Raw genomic sequence first — 23,094 nt, forward strand, 5'->3', positions numbered from 1 at the left:
AGTTTCTCGCCTCACCCCCCACCTCCTAACAGGCCCCACTGTGTGATGTTCCTCTCTCTGTGTCCACGTGTTCTCATTGTTCAGCTGCCACTTATGAGTGAGAACATGTGGTTTTTGGTTTTCTGTTCCTGTGCTAGTTTGCTGAGGATGGTGGCTTCCAGCTTTAACCTTGTCCCTGAGGAATGTCTTTTTTCTTTACCTGCAGATTGTTTTATTTACTTACTTATGTCTGTGAAAAGAGTAGCCGGAATGTTTTGCGAGATTAAAGACAAATAAAATGAAAATCCCAATCCTGTGGAGATTGACTGTTGAATGCCCAGAGAAATCACACAGTAAAACAGCCCCAGGAAAATGGAACAAAATGCTTTCAAAGGGTGAATTAAGAAAGGAAATCACTATTTGGAGCATGTGTAATGTGAAAGAAAATGTATTAGTTATACATACTCCATTTTTAATAAGATCTCAGTATCCAGCCGGGCGCCAGTGGCTCACGCCTGTAATCCCAGCACTTTGGGAGGCCGAGGCGATCAGACCACTGAGGTTGGGAGTTCAAGACCCTGCTTGACCGACATGGAAAAACCTCATTTCTACTAAAAAATTACAAAATTAGCTGTGTGTGGTGACAGAAGCCTGTAATCCTAGCTACTAAAGGGGCTGAGGCAGGAGAATCTCCTGAACCCAGGAGGTGGAAGTGGCAGTGAGCCAAGATCTCACCATTGCGCTCCAGACTGAGCAATGAGTGAAACTCCATCTAAAAAAAAAAAAAAGAAAGATCTCAGTGTCCTTCTGGAGTGCATTGTTATATTTAATTTTTAACTTTCTTAATAGACTCACATGATCATATGATTTTTTTCCCAGTTATTATAGATATATACACATGCTTAGCTGTTCTTTCTACTCTTTCTTTTATTTAATAAAAACAGATTAAAGAAACTGACAAATAAAACTTTTGTCAGTTTTATTTGTGAACTTTTAATTAACAGTCTCTAAAAGAGAAATGCTCATGGTAAAACAAAAGCTAATTTAGAGACTTTTTCCCATCAAATTATTTTTATAGGCATTTTCATAGAAGATATATAAAATTTTGTAATTAGAATTGCATTGCACCTGGATATAGAAAAAAACCCTCAGTAAAAGGTTTACTTAATATGAAACCAGAGGACAGGAGGGATGTCACGTGTTTGTTAAAACCACAGAGTTTTCCAAAGGTGTTTTCTTTACCTGGAGGCTTTGATTGGGTATCTGCGTGGGTGATCTCCAGAAAGCACCCTGCGGACAACACAGACCCCGATTTAGTGCCTTGTGTCTGAGTGTCTGAGGAGCGTCTCACTCTGTGGCCAGGACTATTTAATCATTCTCAACACCTCCTCAGAGCGGGAAGTGTACTTTTGCACAGGGAGAAACGTAGTCATGGAGAGGTTTAAGATGGTCTGAAGGTCAGCCAGTAAATTAGTTACAGAGAGGGAGTCACAGCTGAGGAACCTCGGGCACATGCAGGTAAAGGTCACCTCACAGGTGTTGGTGGGGAGGGGAGAATGGGGCTGGGGGCGTGCACGGGACCACAGGTGGATGTGCAGAGGGATGTGGAGTTCCAGTTCTTGCTTGACCATGAACTCAGCCTATCCAGTGAGTACAGTTTTTGTCACGTGGCTTCTCCATTGCTAACTGGCCAGTAACTTAGTGGCCCAGGGTAGCCTAAGAAGGGATTGGGATCCTTAGATGAGAGGTATAGCCTAAATCCTAAATTGCACCGTGTGATATTACACTTTGAAGGTTTAGTGAGAGGTGTGTTTGGGAGAATGATTATCTTTTGACTTTTCTAGTGAGTGTTTTCATGTGTCGTCAATCATGTTTCTTATCCCATAGATATGAAACTGCACCTTTCTGTAAAAAACCTATTTAGTGATTAGCCAGGGTGCCAGGGGATGATTGAAAAGTATCCAGTTGGCATTAGGATTCGAGGGTTTTCATTTCAACTCTGCTGCCAACTAATTCAGTGTTACTTGGGTAAACAACTACCCTTCTTCAGGTCTTAGTTTCCATGCCTGTGAAAAAAAATTTGTGTTAAAATCGGTGGTTTTTAAACTGTTTAAAATGACCCCAGATTTTCTTCAAAATGCTCTCAGAGGAGGGAGACTGGGCTTGAGACTCTTAAAAATAGAATTCTGTTGTTGGAAAAATCACTGGCTATCTCTTGGACTCTATGGCATTTCTTTTAAAAATATAACTTAAAGTTTGATTTGGAAGTTTTTGGTGTAGAGTGGCTGCACATTGCAGTGGTTCAGAGCGCGTGGTGAGACAGCTGCCTAGATTCCAATTTCAGTTCTGTGAACTGGGGCACCTTTCTTAATGTCCCTTTGCCTCAGTTTCTTCATATGAAAAATGTGGATAATAACAGTAACCCTTGTGTTGTGCTGTTATGAGGATAAATCAATTGATAACATAAAATACTTAATATCATGCCTATACCTACTAAGCATGACATAGGAGTTAGATCAATAGATGCCCATCCATTGGAAAGCTTGCTTCATAGCAAGGAGGGAATTTCGGTAATCTGTGAGCAATTCAGTATTTACTGCACATCCAATGTGTTTCAAGTTTGACTTAATAAGTTGGTACCTTAGGAATTTCTGTGGAGAGGGCATCCCAGATCAAGATAATGACTTCAGCTAGTTTTGGAATTGTAAAAGTACCAGAAGTGGAAAAGTCTAGTGGGGTTAAGATGTGTGAGCTTGAGTGCTTTAGTGGATTATGTTCAAGGAGAAGTTTGATTGTGCTGGAGCCCAATGCAAGGTTATAGGATTCCATGCTGTGGAGAGGGAGACTTCTAGCTAGCTGTGATTGCGGTGGTGGTTGTGGTGGTGGTAATGGTGGTGGTGGTGATAACAGTGGGGTTGGGGATTGTGGCAGTGGTGGTGATGATGATGTTGAAGATGGTGGTGAAAATGGTGGTGAGTGATGATGATAGTGGTGAATATGGTGGTGGGGGTGATGACGGTGGAAGTGACTGTGGAGTGGTGTGGTGATGGTCATAGGGGTGGTATTGGTAATGGTGGTGGTAGTTGTGATGGTAGAGGTGGTGATGGTGGTAGTGGTGATGGTCATAGTGGTGGTATTGGTAATGGTGGTGGTAGTTGTGGTGATAGTAGTGGTGGTGATGGTCATAGTGGTGGTATTGGTAATGATGGTGGTAGTTGTTTTGTTGGTAGTGATGGTGATGGTAGTGGTAGTGATGGTGGTGGGAATGGTGGTTAAAGTCATAGTGGTGGTGTTGGTGATGATAATGGTGGTCGTGGTAGTGGTATTGGTGGTGATGGTAGTAGAGATGGTGATCATGATGAGGATGATGGTGAGGCAGGACTGCAGACTATTCTTTTTCCTTAATTGACTTTTGTGCTACGTACTCACCATCCAGAGCTTAAAGGCATCTGGCAGGCTAGTGCATCAATTGATAAGGAATAGCTTAGTTGACTTAGCAGCAAGAGGGCAAGAAATGGGGAAAATATGGCTGGGTACTGAGGAAGTTTCTTCTCCCCTCTATTCTTTATTGCTGACCCCTTTTCCCTCTTTCACAGGTGCACACTTGGCTGGTAATTCTGTTGCCACAAGCAAAGCAAAGTGAATGCAGCCAGGTAGCTTATGGGACCAAAATGCACTTCCCTGGGAGGTTTGTGGTTCCTGTCTAAGTCTTGGCAATGTGTTATGAGGGCTAAATTTCAGTGTTCACTTCATTTACCAAACTGTGCTGTCCTTATTACTGTGGTAACAGAACTGTATTTATTTTGTACCCATCATATAACTGATTTTTAAAATCCATGTTTCATTGTGTTGAAATTATGTCATAGCCATTCAGGATACAGTTTTCATTACCATGTGTAGCACTTTTTGTAAGATCATATTAGCATAGTAGGTAGAGAAGACGAAGTTTGGAAAATCAGATCACAATATTATCCTTTTATGTTTAGTCTACTTGTTACATACCCTTTTTTAGATTGTATCTTTGTATATAGCAGTGGTCCTCAATGGAAGGGAGAACAATTCTGTCCTCTCCTCCTCTGGAAGGGGACATTTGTCAACACTCAGAAACATCACTTTGATTGTCAAGACTGTTTCTTGAGCTACAAACATCTCATGAAAGGCACCAGGCAATACTGCTAAGCATCCTTCTAATGCACAGGATAGATCCACAATAAACATGTATCCTGTCCAAAACGACAGTTGTGCTGAAGCTAAGGAACTCTGAAATGGAGTGTATATTCTCTGAGAAATCTGATAGAATACATTTATCATTCTAGAATCTCATAATTTTTTGTTCTCCAGATTCCATGGTAATAACTGTCTAACTTTTACTGGAAGACTTGTTTGAAATCCATCTACTACATTAAACCTACTTGCATTGGATAATTTTTTAAAATGTTATTTCCATACCTTCACTTCTCATAAACATTTCAAATTTGTGTTAAAATGACAGATGTTTTATGATTTTAAGCCTGATTATTTTATCAGTTCTTATACATTAACCTATATCTGTTTCTTCTTTCCTAATTTGGTTTTGACTTCCTTAATACCTGTTAAGATTTCTTTGAATAATTTTTAAAATGCCCAGTGCTATCCATACTTTAACTATTCAATAAATATTTAAGGCTCAAATTTTATACTTGATGCATTTATACAAATCAAAATATTTTCTTGATATTTATAATTCTTTTTATTAAAGATAAAATCAGTATTGTTGGGTTTTCCCCAAAGCAGAAATATATTCAATACTCACTGGATTTGAGTACTGACATGAGGGCAGTTTGTTTTATGTTTAAGAAAATAATTCTAGTTTTCTACTTTTCTAGGTCTAATTATTACAATTTTTAAAATAAATCTCGGCTGGGATCTTTATGTGACTATTCCCACTGGCCAGCCTTTTAAAAGCCTGTGTTATGTTTTCTTTATTTCACACATTATAAATTAGTATCACTACCTTTGCTGAACTTAGCAATAAGTCAGTCATTGCCACTGGGAAAATGTTTGTATTTGGACAAATACTGCATGTGGAGTCCTCTGAGACAGCTAATTTGTTGCCATTTTAACCATGTTCACTTTTGTTTCTAACAAATTCTTTCCTCCATATCTATTTCTCTGACTACATAAGGCAGAAGAACTGTGTAGTACCATCATGATTCAGGGCCAATTGGAAACTCAAGTTTCTTTTATTCCTGATGGGTATAGGAGGGTCACAGATATTCATCATCTTGTCATTCCTATTCTCTGCTGGCTACTTTTGAGCTTCTATGATGCACCTGTCTGAACCTGCTTACCATGGATGAGTTGGTGACCTCTCTTATCATTTACCCACTTATGCCTTCCATATGGCCAATTCAATGATAAGGAGTAATAAGTGATACAGAAGATAATCCAGCATGTTTGAAGTTCCTTCTTTTAAAAGGGCTTGGAGATTACCTCATGATTATTAACCATTAGCTGTGCACCCTGCATTCTGCCCACCCTTTGTACATATCAGCTCATTCACTCCTTGAGAATGCCTGGAGAGACTGTGGGGTATGAGTATCCTTATCTACCCACAGGGAAACAGCACCTCTTGGGGCTGAAGTCACTTTGCCAAGACTTCCCTGTAATTGACTCAGCCCTGATCAGGTGTGAGTCTAGTATTCTTCTCACTTTCTCTCTCCCCCAGAATCTCATTGGCTTTGATTAGACATCATTCAGTTCAATGAGGCTGAATGAAGATGACACAGGCTCAGAAGAAACGCTGTCCTGGGACTTTGGACTTTAAACATTGCTTAAAATCAAGAAACGTGCTGCATTTTGAATGGAAAGATTAGAAAGCCCACAGTTAGAATTCATGGCTACTGGATGACAGGAACAATTCTTCCAGAGAATGTATGTCAGTCAAATGGTGAAATTCCTGGGACTTTTGAATGTCTGGGAAGTCTGTTTTCCTGTGAAGTTATTCCTAATGTTATTCCCATCCTCAGGAAGGACAGAAATGCTGTAACATGGGCGTTTTCAACACTCTATTTTGTTTCTTGATGTGCACACAGTCTCAGAAACCATTCCTGGGGAGTTAGCTGTTTGGGCTTGTTTCGTGGCGGGGTAAAGTAATGAGTATCTTGCTTAACACTCTGTAACTCTAGAAGTTGCTTCCAAACCACAGAGTTTCATATTAAACTTGGTGAGTGAACGTGCTCTGGGGAGCTGGTTCCTTATATTTGCCCTTTCTTTGGTTGGCGGGATAATCCATCCTGGAATCTAATACTTTTCAAAAGGAGGGCATAACTTGTGGTTTCTGATTGTAATGCCAGTATCCTTTTTACATGAATTAACCTTTGGAGGTCACCTGAGGCAGTCCACCTAGAAGGTCTTAGTGTTTGTGTATTCACTAGTGGCTGCATTCTTTCTGTGATCTCACTAACTAGCTATCAGAGGCTAGTCTAATCAGAGTTTTTACCCTGAACAAAAGGAAATTGCCTTCAAATTATTTGTGTCCAGTGGGACTCTAGAATGGCCTTTCATAAGATAAACCTCCTAATCGCTCAGTGTTGCAAATATACATTTTAAAATAATTTGATTAAATAAGAAATCTAGTGATATAGCATTAGAGACTCGAACTGTGTTAAGTCTACAGAAGATTTAGCCTTGGCAGAAAGATATATTGCTGGTATTAGAAGATTATGGGCACCCAGGCTGCAATATGGGTGCTATTTTTCTCATTAACATATACATACTGGAGATTGTTATTTGAAACCACTTGACTTTATGAGTATGATTAGAAAAAATCATTGATGTCTTCTTAATTTAACTTCATGGCAGGCAGCTAATGAAAATCTGTATCACCATGGTTCTGGGAAATACGACAGCTGTAGATTTCACAGATAAGAAAATGAACAGAGGAATCATATGTACTACTTTTAAAACTGTTCATAGGCCGGACACAGTGGCTCACGCCTGTAATCCCAGTAGTTTGGGATGCTGAGGCGGCTGGATCACCTGAGGTGAGGAGTTCGAGACCAGCCTGGCCAACATGGTGAAACCCCATCTGTGCTAAAAATACAAAATTAGCCTGGTATGGTGGCATGCACCTGTAATCCCAGCTACTCGAGAGACTGAGAAAAGAGAATCGTTTGGACTGGGGAGGCAGAGTTTGCAGTGAGCCAAGATAGTGCCACTGCCCTCCAGCCTGGATGACAGAGTGAGACTCTGTCTCAAAAAACAAACAAACAAGCAAATAAACAAACTGATTCACAGTAGGAGGTTAGGTGAGCTTACAACTTGGATGAAAACACTGTAGTTTTATACCCAGACTTTTGTCGTGTTTCTGACCGGCTGTGGTGGCAGAAGAGGAGAGCTGTGTGTGAACAGCTGCTGTTTCCCTTTTCTCTCATTCTCTCCTTCTATTTTAATAAGTTCTTTGTTTCTGAGGTTTAAGCCTCTGTGCACTGGCAAGGAGTATTCAGCAAAGAGGCTCATTTTTCAGCAGAGTATGAGATGGCTTAAAATTAGGGGTTCCAATTTTCATTATACTGTGACAGCAGGTATGGGTTAATCATTGCATGCTAGTCAGTGTGAGATGATGCATGGAGGGAATTCAATATTACAATCCTCATAGCAACCCATGGGGAAGTGCAATTAATATCATAGTGTTGTAACGAGGCAGCTGAATGTTAGTGAGGTGAAATAACTCACCCAAGTCCACCCAGCCAGCAAGGGGCAGTGCAGAAAGTTAAACTCATGTGCCTGATGGAGGAGCTGGGCTTCCTAATCTCGTGTACTTCCTCATCTGTCTTACAAACATTACCTGTGTCTGTTCACTGTTTCAGACCTAAGCTCGATTGTGATAAAAATGTGTACTGTACTAAAAGAGTGTCTTTGTCCATGGGCTTGTTTGTATTGGGGAATTAAGTTTATAAACAATTATATCACTCTGAAAATGGACACAATAAGGGGTATATAAAATGAGTTTCAATGCAAAGTGAAAGGAATAATTCATTCTCCTGAGCGATGGCAGATGGTAATTAATGTGGCTTTCGTGGATGCATTTGTGGTGGACATTCATAAAAGAGGAGAAGGTAGAACATTCTAGTTAGGAGATGGCATTTGGAGGATAAAGGGCAAGGGGCCTGTAGGCATAAAAATGCTGGGGTCAAGGGTGATGAACTGTGGGTGCATGGTGGGCCCTGAGGCAGGAATTTGGGGAATTTGTGTTGCATCTTGCTGGCCATGTTCAGGGACTATCATAAGACCAAGTCTAGAAGGTCCTGATGGAGGGGCTTAAGCCATGTTGAGGATACATGGGAGGAAAAGGAGAATAGAACCGGGGATAATTCAACCAGGATACTGCTGGGGCAGGCTGAGAAGGGCATTCAACAGATAACATCTTGTGGCCTCTTAATACAGTTCTGGTGGTGTGTTGGGAACCTTTGAAAGCATGATGAGATTATTGAGTTCTCAAAACCTTGACAGGTAGATTGTACTAGTAGACTTTTTCACCTCACTGACATTCAAAACCTCAAAACCTTGACAGGGAGATGGTACTAGAGCTTATTGGGTCCTCAAAAGCTTGACAGGTAGATGGTACTTCTTCTTAGAAGAAAGTGAGTTACCAAAGAGGAGTAACTCTTTTAAAGCCACAAAGCTGGAAAGTGGGATATATTTCAAACTCACATATGTGTGATTCCACAAAAAGCTCAAAAGGCCTATAGAATAGTCCCATTTGTGTGGAGGACTCATAGGTAAAATCATAGCCTCTCTTGTGAAATTGGAGGTGAGAATGAGACACTCCAATTTTACAAAATCCAGAGAGATGATGAAAGAGGAGATAAGCTGTCGAAATCCTTTTTTTTGCTCTGTGATTTTATGTTTATGGCAGAACCTTTTAGTTCCTGGCCATGACCTACATCTCCTCGTTAGTCGCAGGAATTACAAGAATGTTCTGTGGACCCTCCTTTATGGATTGACATTAAGTGAGACAAGCAGGCCAAAGAAGTATAGTTGAGACATCAGAGTCCAGCATTTGAGTGTGTGTGTGTGTATAGAGTTAATTGTTGTGAGCATGTGGTTACAGCAAATAAGAATATAATTTTCTATGTTATAGACCAGTGGAAACAAGTATGTAGCAATTCATATTTGGGGCCTTATTTGACTGGGACAAACTTGCATTTGATTTATTGGAGCATGCAGAAGACAGTGTGCTGACCTTCTCAGAGGCATTGGTTTAGAGGGAATGGTGACAGTTTGGAGAAGAAGCTGCTGCTTATGATGACTGTGGTGTGCTTAGCTAGCAACCCTAGGCTGATTCTTATCTTTAATTCTTTTAGGAAAACTCCTATAGGACAAAAATGTTGCCCAGAAAATCCCATAGGATGAGAGTCTTGCCTGGTGGTCAAGGAATTAATTTATAAAAAGATGATTGCTAAAGATATATGGAACTGTGGTTTTGGGGAACATAACTATTTTGTGATCTGAACACTGTTTTGGCAGCACATCCCACATTAAAGCCCCACGCTATGGGAACAGTGGAATGAGGGTGATCCTTTAGAGGCTGTGAAGAGGACCACAAGGGGATGCTGAGTCCTTATAATTGCAGAGATGTCATGTGACTGAGGCCTCACATTAGGAGGTGGAACATATGGCCTGTGGGATAGTTCTGATATTGCAGAAGAAAATGTTTGATAATTAAGGGCGCACACGGTGGGAAACATTGTGTTTGGCTGACATATGGCGCTAGACCCTTGTCTTCACTGAAACTTAATACACTGTCCAGTAAAATATGCGAGCACTTGAGATTCGTACGTAGTAGAAGAAATAGGTCCAGGCAGTGGGGCACGACTTTTGTGGATACCACTCATCCACCTTCGTGCTCACTGTGTCTTCTGGCTTGCTCTTCTCTTTGGGAATAACTGGTACTGAAAACGTTTTCTTGAGCTATTTGCCTTCCTTGCTTGAGCAGTGGAAAAGAAATTCTGGGGAAAGAATAGAAACTTCTATTAAATAAGTTTGGATGAAGAAATGTGTACCTAGACTGTCGGGATTGTCTAAGGGTACACAAAAGCATGCATTTTGGGGATCAGAGTGAGTTTCTGAGCTCAGAGACAGGTCTTTACCAACACAAGTATTAAATAAATCATGGAAAGAAGTAATCTAAAGCATGAACTAATTTACAATTTTAGGTAATATAAGTCATAATAAGTTATAATTATATAAAATGTAAAGTATTTAAAGTAATTGAAGAGATGATTTCTTTGTGAATATTAATTTGGCAACAAGCTATCTGGGAAACTGGTTCATTTCAGTAAAAATGTGCATTGTGTTCAAACTATTGAAGAAGAATGTCAATTAAAAAAATTTTTTAAGATCTTCAGATTGTTTAATTCATCTAAATTGATCAAATTATTCTGATAAATGGTAATGATGTGATAAAATAATCAAAATATTTTGTTTCTGTTGAATATTTATTTATTTATATGTTTTACTGTGGCATATGTGTACCTATGCAGCAACACTGTGGGGTGTGCACATGTACCCCAGAGCTTAAAGTACAATTTAAAAAATATTTTTTTAAGTTGTCTGAGTTTAATTCTTTTTTTTGTTTTAACTATACTTTAAGTTCTGGGATACGTGTGCTGAACACACATGTTTGTTACATAGGTATACATGTGCCATGGTGGTTTGCTGCACCCATCAACTCGTCATCTAGGTTTTAAGCCCTGCATGCATTAGGCATTTGTCCTAATGCTCTCTCTCCCCTTGCCCCCCACCCCACCGACAGGCCCTGGTATGTGATGTCCCCCTCTCTGTGTCCATATGTTCTCATTGTTTAACTTTCACTTATGAGTGAGAAGATGTGGTGTTTGGTTTTTTGTTCCTGTGTTAGTTTGCTGAGAATAATGGTTTCCAGCTTCATGCATGTTTCTGCAAAGGACACGGACTCATTCTTTTTTGTGGCTTCAGAGTATTCCATGGTGTATATGGCTCTTTTACTTTGTATGTATACCAGTAACTTATCCCCCTTCACCATCTATGTCAAGCAAATGGGAACCTGGACTATGGAAACCTTCACATATAAAGAGATCTCTCCTTTCCTTTTGTGACTCCCATAGGCACTGCTACCACCAAACACCACTGTGGAAGCCCCTCTTCTCCCAAACTGAGAGGTTCCTTTCCGGGTCCCTCCTGGTCATCAGCCATACCTTAATCTTCTTTCTCTATCACCAGCTGCTGTTGGAACCATCATCACAAGAACCTGGTAGCCTGAGTTGGTATTTGGAAATTATTTTTTAATAACAGTTTTACTGCAGATATAAATCACATATCATAAAATTTACCCTTTTGAGATTTTTTCATAATTGTTTATATATTCACAGAGCTATGTAACCACTACTGTTAACTAATTTTAGAATATTCTGATGATCCCAAAAAGAACACCTGTGTCCGTTAACAGAAACTCTCCATTCTTCCTCCTATCGACCCCTGGCAATCACTAAGCTATATTCTGTCTCTATGGATTTGCCTATTCTAGATATTTTGTAGAAATAGAATCATAAAGTGTGTAGCCTTTGGTGCCTGGTTTCTTTCACTTAGCATGCTCTCAAGGCTTATAGCATATTATAGCATCCACGCAATAGCCTGTGCCAGCACTTTATTCTTTTTACTGGCTGAGTAACCCTTCGCTGTAGGGTACACCACATTTCCTCATCTGTTCTCCGTTTATTAGCTGATGGACATTCAGATCATTTCTACTTTTTAGACTATTTTGAATAGTGCTGCTATGAATATTCATGTACAAGTTTTTATGTGGACAGATGTTTTACTTCTCTTAGATATATACATAGGAGTGGGATTCCTGGGTTACTGAAATTCATCTTTTACAGAGAGGTGAATATCTTAGCACTATCTTGAAATGCAGCCCACATTTTTCAAAGTTAAAAAATGTGGCTTCTTCTTTGGTGATGATGGTACAATATTTTTGCAAGTTTTCAGGTTACTCAAAACAGTCGGTCTTTATACCATTGGTATCACGGGATTGCACAGTGGTTTTGATTCAGACACATGTGAATTCAAGTCCTGGCACAGCCACTTTTTAGATTGCTGATAACCTGACACTAGAAGGTTCTCTTCACCAAATCATAGTTTCTTTTCTGGATTAAACTTTGGCCTGTGGTTTTTCAAACTCTCATAGTTTTTTCCAAAGCTTTTCATGACACTGCACATAGAAAATGGGAATCTTTTTGTTGGCAAATTTGGTAAATAGAAGAGACTCTTCATCTGAAGGGCAGAGGGCTTGGCACCTGATCTACCTGAATCACAATTTTTCAGTATCCTCAGCCATGTGAGTCTTTTCTACTCTGCTGAGGCTCTTGCCTGTTAGGAAATTGTTTTCTCAATGTGCTTCCAGACCTGCCCCTTGCTATAACCATTTCTGTTCCAATCTGTGAGAATCACCATCAACTACTGGAGAAAAATATTGCACAAGAAGCTATGCTTTTGAAGGGTTATGATCTCATTGTATTTTATCTCCAGTATGATATGGCGGGGGTGAACTCTGAAGATAAATGAAGATGCCAGCTCTGGTGTTTTTGAACACTTTAGTTCTGACTTCCATTTAGGAAGTTACGGATACTCGCCACCAATGCACTTAACGTGATCTGGAATTTGATGCCACACTGGTGTCATATTTCTTCTAGGCTTCTGAATATCATAGTGTTTTCTTGACTCGTATTTTTCTGTTTTTGTCTTGGTCAGCAGTCTTTGGTCATTGTGATGCTTATGTAAAAATTCTAATTTAAATTCTAGTTTTTTACTGTGGAAAAAAAATACTTGGCCATGTGGGATTTCCTGTAGAGAAATTGGGCATATCATTGCATCCTATTTTATTTTTCTCTGAAGATGATAGCGTGGATTAGCTCTTCCTATCAGAAGGGCACCACTCACTTGCCAAGCTGCAGGGACCCGTGATCAACGTGGTGTTGTGGAGTTAGGATGAGGCTGTTGGGATGGTGGTTGGGCTGTAACTAGATATGAGAATACTAGTAATTTACACAATAATTAAGAGCTGCCTTCTTGATGGCATCTTCAAATGTGACCATGTATAACAAACTTATGGGGACTGGACTTATTAGTAAACCTACTGCAGTGCTCTGGTGTTGTGAACTAGAGAAGGTGCTGAAGCTCCTAATTCATCTCGATTCTTGTCTGCAGCATCTTCTTAGCCAAAGGATACATGACATTTTTATTATAATAATCATACATGTGAATTTACAGTAATCTTGCAAAAATAATTGCCCAAAAGCATTAATATTATGCAAAGACATATATCTCAGAACATTCTAATGGTTGGGTGTGTGTTTTTCTCCAGATGTTTATCATAACCTTAAAGTGCTGCATTGTCAAGTCTAACAATTATTGGGTACTTGCCCTGGGCCTGGCACTGTTCTAAGTGTTTTACGTTAATTAAATCATGAAATCCTTGCAAACCATACGAAAAAGGCACTAGTATTATGTCCACTTGAAGATGGAAGTAGAGAACAAACAACCAGGAAGAGGCTGAGTTGGAATTTGCACCCTGGCACTGATAGGTACAGCCGGGATCCCTATAGTTTTTTTGTGTAAAAATTTGTATTTTTTATAAATTATAAAAATGTATGTTTATATTTTAATATGACAGTGTATGTGTGCATTATTCATATGAGCACTCGTTTGTGCAGTTGTGTGGGTGTGCAACTACATGTGTGTTTATGTGCTGTACATAGATTGAGTTTCTGCCAATACACTTGGTATTATAACTTGAGCATATTTATCTTAAAAGCAGTGTCTTGTCTTCTTCATTTTATTTTGTATTCTTTGGTCCTGTTTTTTGTTTTTGTTTTTTGTCTTCCTTGTTCTATTTGCATAGAACAATTTCCCTCTTCCTCAGTAGAAGCTTCCAAACTATGCTTGTAACACATAATAATCAGACTAGATTGAATATATTTCAGTGTAAATCTTTGCTGACATCTGTGTTAAAAATGTCTGTGGAATTTGTTTTAATCAAGGATGGTGAGACAGCAGTCACAGACAGGATGGTCTTGAAGAAAAGGTTTATTCTGATACACTCTGTAAACAGGAGGCTCACTACGCTACGCAGGTACACAGGGCCACGTGGGAAAGGACCAGGGAGGATTGGGAGGCAGAAGAGGAGTGAAGACTGAGGCTTGCAGAGCTTATTGGGGTTCTCTCAGAAACAAATGGGCAAGGCAGGGTGGGTACACTAAGTAATGGATTCGAGAGTTTGAGTATTTTTGGTGGATTCTGGGCTATACAGTGTTCCCTAGTGCTGTGGTAGTTGGCTCTGGGGTGCTTTAGGAGGGGGGAGCATTGGCCCATTGGGTGAGAGTTTGATTAAGGAGATGGTGGAGGGTGTGGGCTCTGGCTTGTTTGGTTGGTATGCAGAAGTATCCTCTGGGCATTGTTTGCTGTCTTCAGGAACATGCTAATCCTGGGAGGGCCAGTTTCTCCAGGATCAAGGCTCCAAAGACCAGAGGATCAAGAATACAGAAAATAGGAAAATATACTCAGCACAAATTATCTGATGAGTTTCTTTGGAGACTGTTCAAGAGATGAAACCAATTAGGCACAGTAGATAAATAATGTTAAGCTCTTAGGATGCATTTATGTGTGCGTGTGCGTGTCCGTGTGCGTGTGTGCACGTGCGCACGGGCATCAAATCAAAAGAGGACGTTCCGTTAAGGAGCCACCCCAACCGTCTCACATTTGTGTTTTAAAACTCACAGGCATTAAGGTACTGCCGGATCTTACAAGTTGTAAGCTAACTTTTTTCCAGACTTCTCACATGGGTAGCTTCCTTCTACAACCTATCAATTTATTGTGATACATGGGATTCGTTACGAAACTAGATAGATCTGTCTGTGTATCCTAAACGGTGAGATTGGTGCTTGGGAAACAGCTGACCTTCCAGAATGAGGAGTTTGTTCCTTAAAGCAAAGCCCCATCACCTCCAGTTTCATCTCTGCGGTTCATGACCTGTTTCTTCTGTTACTGTGGTCGTAATCAAAGAGAACGGCGGGGATTTCTTTTGAACAGTAAGATTAAGCGTAACATTTTTCCTCCTGTATATGATGTTAGAGAAGACACATTACTTTTATCTACGTGCACAACCAGAAATGCAATCTATAGCTTAGAGAGAAAGAAAGGTATGCTACCTTTCCTGTAATGGATTAAGAGGTGTGTGCTATTTGCCTAGCTATGTAGGGGCCACTTTGAGGACCAAAATGCAGTATTGGCAGGTCACAGTGTAAAGTACTTGTCAATGACAGTGTGTCTGAGCATTTCTTCTTGGTGTAAGCAGAGAGCTTTGGATAATGTAGTTTACCTTAAGGAGCTGATAAAACCAATTTCATTCCCTTAGGTATAAGTGACCTTTTTCCCTCCGGGTAAACTGAATCTAGTAAGTAAGAGGCCGCAGGTTCCAGTTTCGGGAGTGGCTATCATTGGCTCACAGGCTATTCCTGTATGCCACACATTCTGAACTTAGGTTTTTTTTTGGCCGAACTTCACATAAGAATAACAAAGATTTCATGTTCAGTTTGGAGAATGCTATGGAAAGAAGACCTCTGCTTTATCAAGGTTCATATCTTCATACCACCTGTTCTTTGAACCAGCTCTTTCTGCTCCACACCACAGCAGCTGTTCCCTCCACGCTTTTTGCTCCCATTCCTGGCAACTCAACCCTGAACTGAATCGAAATATGTGCATTGAAGTCCTGTCTCACTGGTCTATCCATAAAACCAATCTTACCTCCGTCCTTTAAATGTAAATATTTTGCTCATTTTAATTCACCAAATTAATAAATGCATATTGTTGAAAATTCAATATAGAATTATATTTTTTAAAATTTCCCTACTACTTAGAAGTATCTACAATTTTCTTCGCCCTTACAAACATTTAAGAAAAAATTTGGTTTAGTCAAACATTGGAGTTTTTGTTCTTTATTTTTAATCTATAGATAAATAAATGTCTACACTTTCTTTCCACTCAACGTGATTATTAGATTTATGCACTCAGTATTTAGAATTTTACTACAATGGTTTTATAAGCTGTATAATATTTAATTGTATGGATGTGCTGTAATTTATCTGATGTTATTACTTATAACTTTGCTCTTTTCAAACAAAATGCATTTGTTCCTCCCCCATTCTTGGTAAATTCTATCTTGAGACTTTATTTCATTTATCTGCCAAAAGTGTGCTCTTTTGCTTTCCACTTCCTTGACATGATTCCATCACTTCTGAAACCTGCCTGCTCCCCAGCCTCCTCCTAGATCCACCTGGTGCTCCCCAGCCTCCTCCTAGGTCCACCTGGTGCTCCCCAGCCTCCTCCTAGGTCCACCTGGTGCTCCCCAGCCTCCTCCTAGGTCCACCTGGTGCTTCCCAGCCTCCTCCTAGGTCCACCTGGTGCTCCCCAGCCTCCTCCTAGGTCCACCTGGTGCTCCCCAGCCTCCTCCTAGGTCCACCTGGTGCTCCCCAGCCTCCTCCTAGGTCCACCTGGTGCTCCCCAGCCTCCTCCTAGATCCACCTGGTGCTCCCCAGCCTCCTCCTAGGTCCACCTGGTGCTCCCCAGCCTCCTCCTAGGTCCACCTGGTGCTCCCCAGCCTCCTCCTAGATCCACCTGGTGCTCCCCAGCCTCCTCCTAGGTCCACCTGGTGCTCCCCAGTCTCCTCCTAGGTCCACCTGGTGCTCCCCAGCCTCCTCCTAGGTCCATCTGGTGCTCCCCAGCCTCCTCCTAGGTCCACCTGGTGCTCCCCAGCCTCCTCCTAGGTCCATCTGGTGCTCCCCAGCCTCCTCCTAGGCCCACCTGGTGCTTCTTTCCGTGACTTGTTATTGCTTGGTTAGTTGCTATGTTCATTCCAGAAATATTAGATACTTTCTACGTGCAAGAAACTTTGGTGGCCAGTGAGTGGCCACAGTAACGAGCAGACCAGCCTCTGGTCTTGCAGTCTTAATGTCCAGCAGGAATGCCATATCCCACATCACAGTAAGCCAGACTTCATGGCATGGACGCTGAGGGCCAGGGAGGCATGGATGGTGTGTCCTAAGCAGGCTTCCCGGAGGCTTCCTTGCTTCTCACAGGGCAAATGGTTACCACTCTTGGGGAAGCTGGTGCTTGATCTGGACCTCAGAGAGTGGATAAGGTTCTAATGTGGATGTGGGGGAGTATCTTCCAGGTAGAAGGGTGGAAGGGGAAAGTGTGGGGCCTAAGAAGGATTGTGAGTGCCCTAATTCCATTGGGGGCTTGATCACGGGGAGTACCTCTGCTGTTCGTACCACACTTATTCGTGCTCACAGTAGCTCTACTGTGCCGCTTCCATTTACTTTTCCTTGTATGTTTAGTTTTATCAAATTCAAAATATTGCTTAATTTTGCTTGTTTTTTCATTGGTGATAAATATTGATTTATTATATAATTATTTTTTATCAATGTCTTATTTCTAATATTTATGTTGCATATAGCTTTTGTCCATTCACTTTCACTGTGATATAATAGACCATGAAAATTTGCATTCTCTCCATGAACACCTGTATTATTTCTAATTTTTTGCTCTTATGAACAATGCTGCTATGAGCATTCTTTTATACATTTTCTGGGCAGATGTTGAATTTTCCTAAGGCTAAGGCAGCATGCTCTCACAGCTTTTATTAAACAGTGAATTGATTTCATTGTCTTTTTTTAGGAAGACACTAATTTGGTTGTTAGACATATCTTTCCTGCAAGATTTATAAAGCGTTTTTTTCATAGCCTTTATTTGTTTGTAATTGTCTAAATTTTTTAGTGCGTCCTAATTGCTAGTAAGTGGTCTAAGTTCTTTCAAATTAACTCATATAATTTTCAGCTGTGGTTTTTATCTCCATATTATGAAGCATGGAAACCCAAGCATAAGGTTAATGGTGGAGCAAGGATTTGAACTCAGGCGATCTGGATCTGGAGTCTCTGCTCCTAATATCTATGCAAGGCCGTCTCTCCTAAACTGGTGTTGGAGACACGGCGCATTTACTGGGACTTTGTAGGCTGAAGAACACCATAGATGGTTTTTACTCTTTTGGACTGCAAAAGGAGACAGTCAGACATCCAGCAGGTGTATTTAACCCCTTCAGTATTTAGGAACTACTTACCGAATGGATGCAATCTGTCATTCATTTTTCTGGCTTTATATTGAGGATGAGATCCTTTTTGTATTTTCCTTAACATATTCACCATCACATAGGTTTTACTATTTTGACATACAGAAGTGAAGACATTTACTTTTCCACCACAGAGATCTTTATTGTAATGTCCTCCACATTTCAGGCTAATGAACTGAAGAATGTGATACCGTATGTTCACAGCATGTGAGATGTCATAGCATCGCATTGTGTGCTAATCATTAGATGCTTTAGGGGAAGCTGATTCTTGTATTGCCTTTGTATTCCTAAGTTTCACCTAATAGGCTGACTGTGAGCTAACCTGTACTTTTTCTTAGCAGCTCTCCTGAAACTTGCCATAAGCGCTACTCAATGGCCAAAATAAAGTGAATGAGTCATTGCCTTTATTTAGTAGAGGGTGTCTTGGCCTTCACGGTGAGTTTATCCATCACTTGGACAATGACTATCTTGGTTTCTGGCCTTTCCACTACCTAGTTAATTAGTAGATAATACATATATGGGTCCTACTGTGTCCTAAACTCTGGGGATAGCGAGAGAACAAAATAAAATCTCTGTACTTCAGTTACTTGTATTCCAGTGGGTTAAACAGAACTCAGACAAGGACATCAACTGACTGTCATAATCTAAGTTCTGCGGTTCCTCCCATTCAGACATACATATCATTGAGATGACTGAGGACAATGGCCTCTGGAAACTATTTTGCTGTCATTGGCCTCACCAGTATATTTTATTCTGTCCCATTCCTGAAGCTTCCCAGCCTCACTTTACCTTCTTTGAAGGTACTGAATATACTTTATCTGTCTATGGAATGCTTTATTTATTTACTTATATTGTATTTACCTAAGATGTGCAACATGTATTCATATTTGTATTTATATTTATATATATATATATTTTGATATACATATAAAACAGAACATACAGCACATTAAAAGGAGATATTGTGGAAATTATATATCCTTTTAATCAATTTCATATAATAGGATGTAAAAAATCCCCAAATTCACAAATATATCAGTCAAGCAATTTTAAGTAGTTTAAAGTGATATGAAGAAGCCAAAATAATAATGGAATCTAGTAGAGGAGTGAAATGGAGGTGTTTCAGCCTGCCTGGCAAGGGAGGCTTTCCTGCGAGGTGACATTTTGGTAAAACCTGAGTAGTAAGAAGGAACCTTGGGCGAATCTAGAAAAAGATCTAGAATCTAAGGACCAGCAGGTGTCATCTGCAGGGCGTTAAGTTTGGTGGGTTTCAAGACCAGAAAGCAGTTCCATATACATGCGTGTATGTGCATACGTGTGTGTGCATGTGTGTGCTGACAGCACAGGGCACAGGAAGGCTGGAGGTCATGTGGAAATAGGGAGATAACCATGGAGGAGGGTTTGTTGGTGGGGGTCGGGATCTTGCAGTTTTGGGAGGTTGCAAAGAGATCTATTGGAAGTTTTCGATCACGAAAAATTACTTAATCAGATAAGCTTTTTACAAAGATTTATCTGGATGCTACACAGAAAATGGACTTGTGGGGGGCATGAGTGAAAAATACCAAGGCAAATTAGAATAGCTTCTGCTAAGTCCAGGTGAGAGAAGAAGCTGCTTAAGGTGGGAATGAAGTAGCAGACGTGAGAGAAGGGGATGGGGCGTGATACATTTTTTGAGGAAGTAGTGATGGGATTTACTTATGGTTTAGCATGTTGTATGGGGAATTAGAGAAATCCAGAATGATTCCAGCTGTGATGGCAAAGACTCAGCCACGAAGCAGACGGGATGGGGGACCACCAGTGGTTTGCTTGGTCCCGGTTCGTTTGGAGTCAATTTTTTTGTCTCAGGTAGAGGCGAAGAGGCAGATGGAAGATGCAGTTTCAGACACAGGTTGAAAGTGATATGTATACTTATATCCTCCAGCTGATACATGTTATTTAAGTCACGGGACTGAATGAGCCCATCCCGCCCCTCCGCCCATGCACAAGGGAGGGTGTGCAGATGGCCAACAGAGGACAAACTGACACACAACACTGACAAAGCCACTGCAGCATTTGCTGGATTAAACCCTGGTCAGGGAGGTCTCTGGTCCCAGGGTCAGTGACTGATCCTGCAGCTACTTAGTGAAATTTTCGTCCCTAAGAAAACACATATTCAGGCCAACAAAAAGTCAGCTGGTAGAAATAAATCATCAGCTCATTTCTTCAGCCAGATGATCTGCGTGTCTAGCATGGCTCCCAGTCCTTAGTCAAAAGACAGTCTTTGCAGAAGTGAGGGACAGCAAGATGACTCTGTTTTAGGGCCAGGGACTTTCTGATAAAAGTTTTACTTCTTCTATCTGGCAATGGACCTCCCTGAGTCCTATCTCTACATCTGTAAAATAGCAAGGAATAATACTTACCTTACAGGTTTATTTCAGAAAACCTGTAAAAGATGTCTGAGTACTGTATATAACCTGCTTTGCATTTTTATATCTTTTTATTGTCTAGTTAGTGAAATATTTGATTTTTATATGATTTTTTTTTATATGATATGTTTTGGTAATTTTATTTTCGGATGGATTTCTTATTCTTATTTTTGATATCCTAACCAAAAAAAAAATCGTAATTAGTGCTCTTGAGGTCTGACTTTTTTTTTGAGACCAAAGATTTTAACAAATTTCAATTAACTCAGGTGTATCAGCATCGACATGTCTAGTCGTTTGGATTTAAAAGGTTTTATCAGATATACACCATGTTATTACTGACTAAAATCTGAAAACATCAAATCAGAGCCCTTTCCACGAGATAATGTAGTTCATCTAAGCATATTAGCAGTCTATTTTCTGTAAATTTATGGGATAATATTTTAAGGGATTTGTATTTCTTTACTTAAAATTATTAATGTAGTAAGTTTCTTTCTGCTGTGAATTGTAATGTCCTCCTTTTTTGTCCTTTGACATTTCAAGTGGGTTCCAGTGAATTATGTGTGTTGGAATAACTTATCTGACCCCCTCATGGTTCATACATTTGGTTATATCTTCCGTCTGCTTTCATGTTTCTAGGCCCAGGAGACCTCTTTTTTTTTTTAGTCTCTCTGGCTATAGTAATCCCTTCATCCCTTTGACCATTAATTGGAAAATTATGACATGTAGAAAGGACATTTTTCAAAACCATGGGAATCTTTGTATTTAGGCCAGATGTTAAGAGAATTTTAATAGAGGGATAGAACATCTGTGACAATGAATGGCAGAGTCACAGAAGGAAAGGGAACTTGGATAGCATTTTAATGGAAGTGCTAATATTGTAAAGAAGGTAGAGAGGCACATGGTCTTTTTCTCCATCAACCCACTTCAGGTGTTGATTGTTTGCACCATGTTCAGCTGTCTGGAGACTGAGGTTTTAACAGACTTGTTTTAGAATGAGGCAGATATACAGGTAATTGCAGTTCAGGGTGATAAAGGCCATAATAGGAATAAGTATCAACATACAATGGGGCCAGATAGGGATGAGAGGAAAGTGGAAAAAAATTCATAGAAGGCCCCTTAGAGGTGATGCTAAAGGGTTAAGATTAACAGCAAGGAAACTGACAACAGCAACAATGAAGTGGTTGAAATTGCAGAGGTAAGAAACACTGAAGGTGGTCAGGATGGAGAGGAGGGTATGGATTCTAGATCCGAATAAGGGAAGGGTTGTCAAGACACTGACAAAATGAGGGGTGAGTTCTGGGCAGATGGAGGAGGAGGGAATGGTGGGTGAGCCCTTGAGCTCTCAGTTGGCTCTGTGATGGCATAGTTAGCTATGAGAGGGAGTAGACATAAGAGATAGCCAATGAAGACAGATAATGAGGTCTGCTTTAGAGCAGTTATGCTGGCTTTTTAATATAAACACCCCTATTTTGATGTATGGGTCTAGATTATATGCAGAGATCGGGGAGAGGGTCTCGATTTGAGAGTCACTAGTTTTAGAGACCATGTGAAATCACTTGGGTTTAAAGAAAAGGGACTCTGAGAATGTGTAGATGGAGAAAAAAGTGAACATTCAGAAGAGACTGGAGTATACCTTCATTCAAGGAGAATGCTAGATGTGAAATCAATGCAGGGCATTTGGGGAGTTACAGAATCCAGGGAGGAGAGGCTGTCAGGAGATGTTCCAGGAAAGGCCAGTAGTCACAAAGGCTATGGAGGTGTCTAGTCGCATAGAGCACTCTGGATTTCACAGACAGGAAGTTATCAGTGATGTTGACCAGACTGATGATGGTAGGAGGGTACGGTCTTTTCTTCCCACCGTGATAGCATTGCTTTTCTGTGTTGGCATAGACTCCACATCTTGCAGTGGACAAGAGAGAGAACGGTGCTCCGTTCCTGTACATCTTAACTAAAAATGAATGAGAGCTATGAATAGTAACTTCATAGTATGAGCATCATTTGTAACTAGATTATTTTAGTGTGTCTGCATGAGTTTCCTGCCCTGAGAAAACATCTATAGGTAAATTCTTTAGAAAGTGCCCAGGTACTGGCCGGGCGCGGTGGCTCAAGCCTGTAATCCCAGCACTTTGGGAGGCCGAGGCGGGTGGATCACGAGAGATCAAGATCATCCTGGTCAACATGATGAAACCCCGTCTCTACTAAATATACAAAAAATTAGCTGGGTATGGTGGCGCGTGCCTGTAATCCCAGCTACTCAGGAGGCTGAGGCAGGAGAATTGCCTGAACCCAGGAGGCGGAGGTTGTGGTGAGCCGAGATTGCGCCATTGCACTCCAGCCTGGGTAACAAGAGAGAAACTCCGTCTCAAAAAAAAAAAAAAAAAAAAAAAAAAAGAGAAATTGCCCAGGTACTTACATTGCCTTGAAAGCCCATTAGTTAAGTATTTTTTTTCTGACAAAGGGCTTTCGTTGGTTTAGCTGACACAGAAGTAGGTTGAATGAACTCTCACT

At 40.5% G+C, this 23,094-nt stretch overlaps 1 protein-coding gene across 23 annotated transcripts in view; it reads left to right on the plus strand.

The window, feature by feature from the left end:
* The window catches only part of SEMA5A (semaphorin 5A), a 502,689-nt gene that overhangs the window by 133,383 nt on the left and 346,212 nt on the right, over nucleotides 1–23,094 (plus strand). The window contains exon 3 of one of the 23 annotated variants that reach the window (XM_078365673.1): nucleotides 3,576–3,632. The exons of the other annotated variants lie outside the window; for them this stretch is intronic. The gene's annotated coding sequence lies outside the window, so the exon portion shown is untranslated. The remainder of the gene's footprint in view (nucleotides 1–3,575; nucleotides 3,633–23,094) is intronic. 23 annotated transcript variants of the gene reach the window in all.

Source organism: Callithrix jacchus, chromosome 2 (assembly GCF_049354715.1).
Source record: "Callithrix jacchus isolate 240 chromosome 2, calJac240_pri, whole genome shotgun sequence".
NCBI classification, from domain to species: Eukaryota; Metazoa; Chordata; class Mammalia; order Primates; family Cebidae; genus Callithrix; species Callithrix jacchus.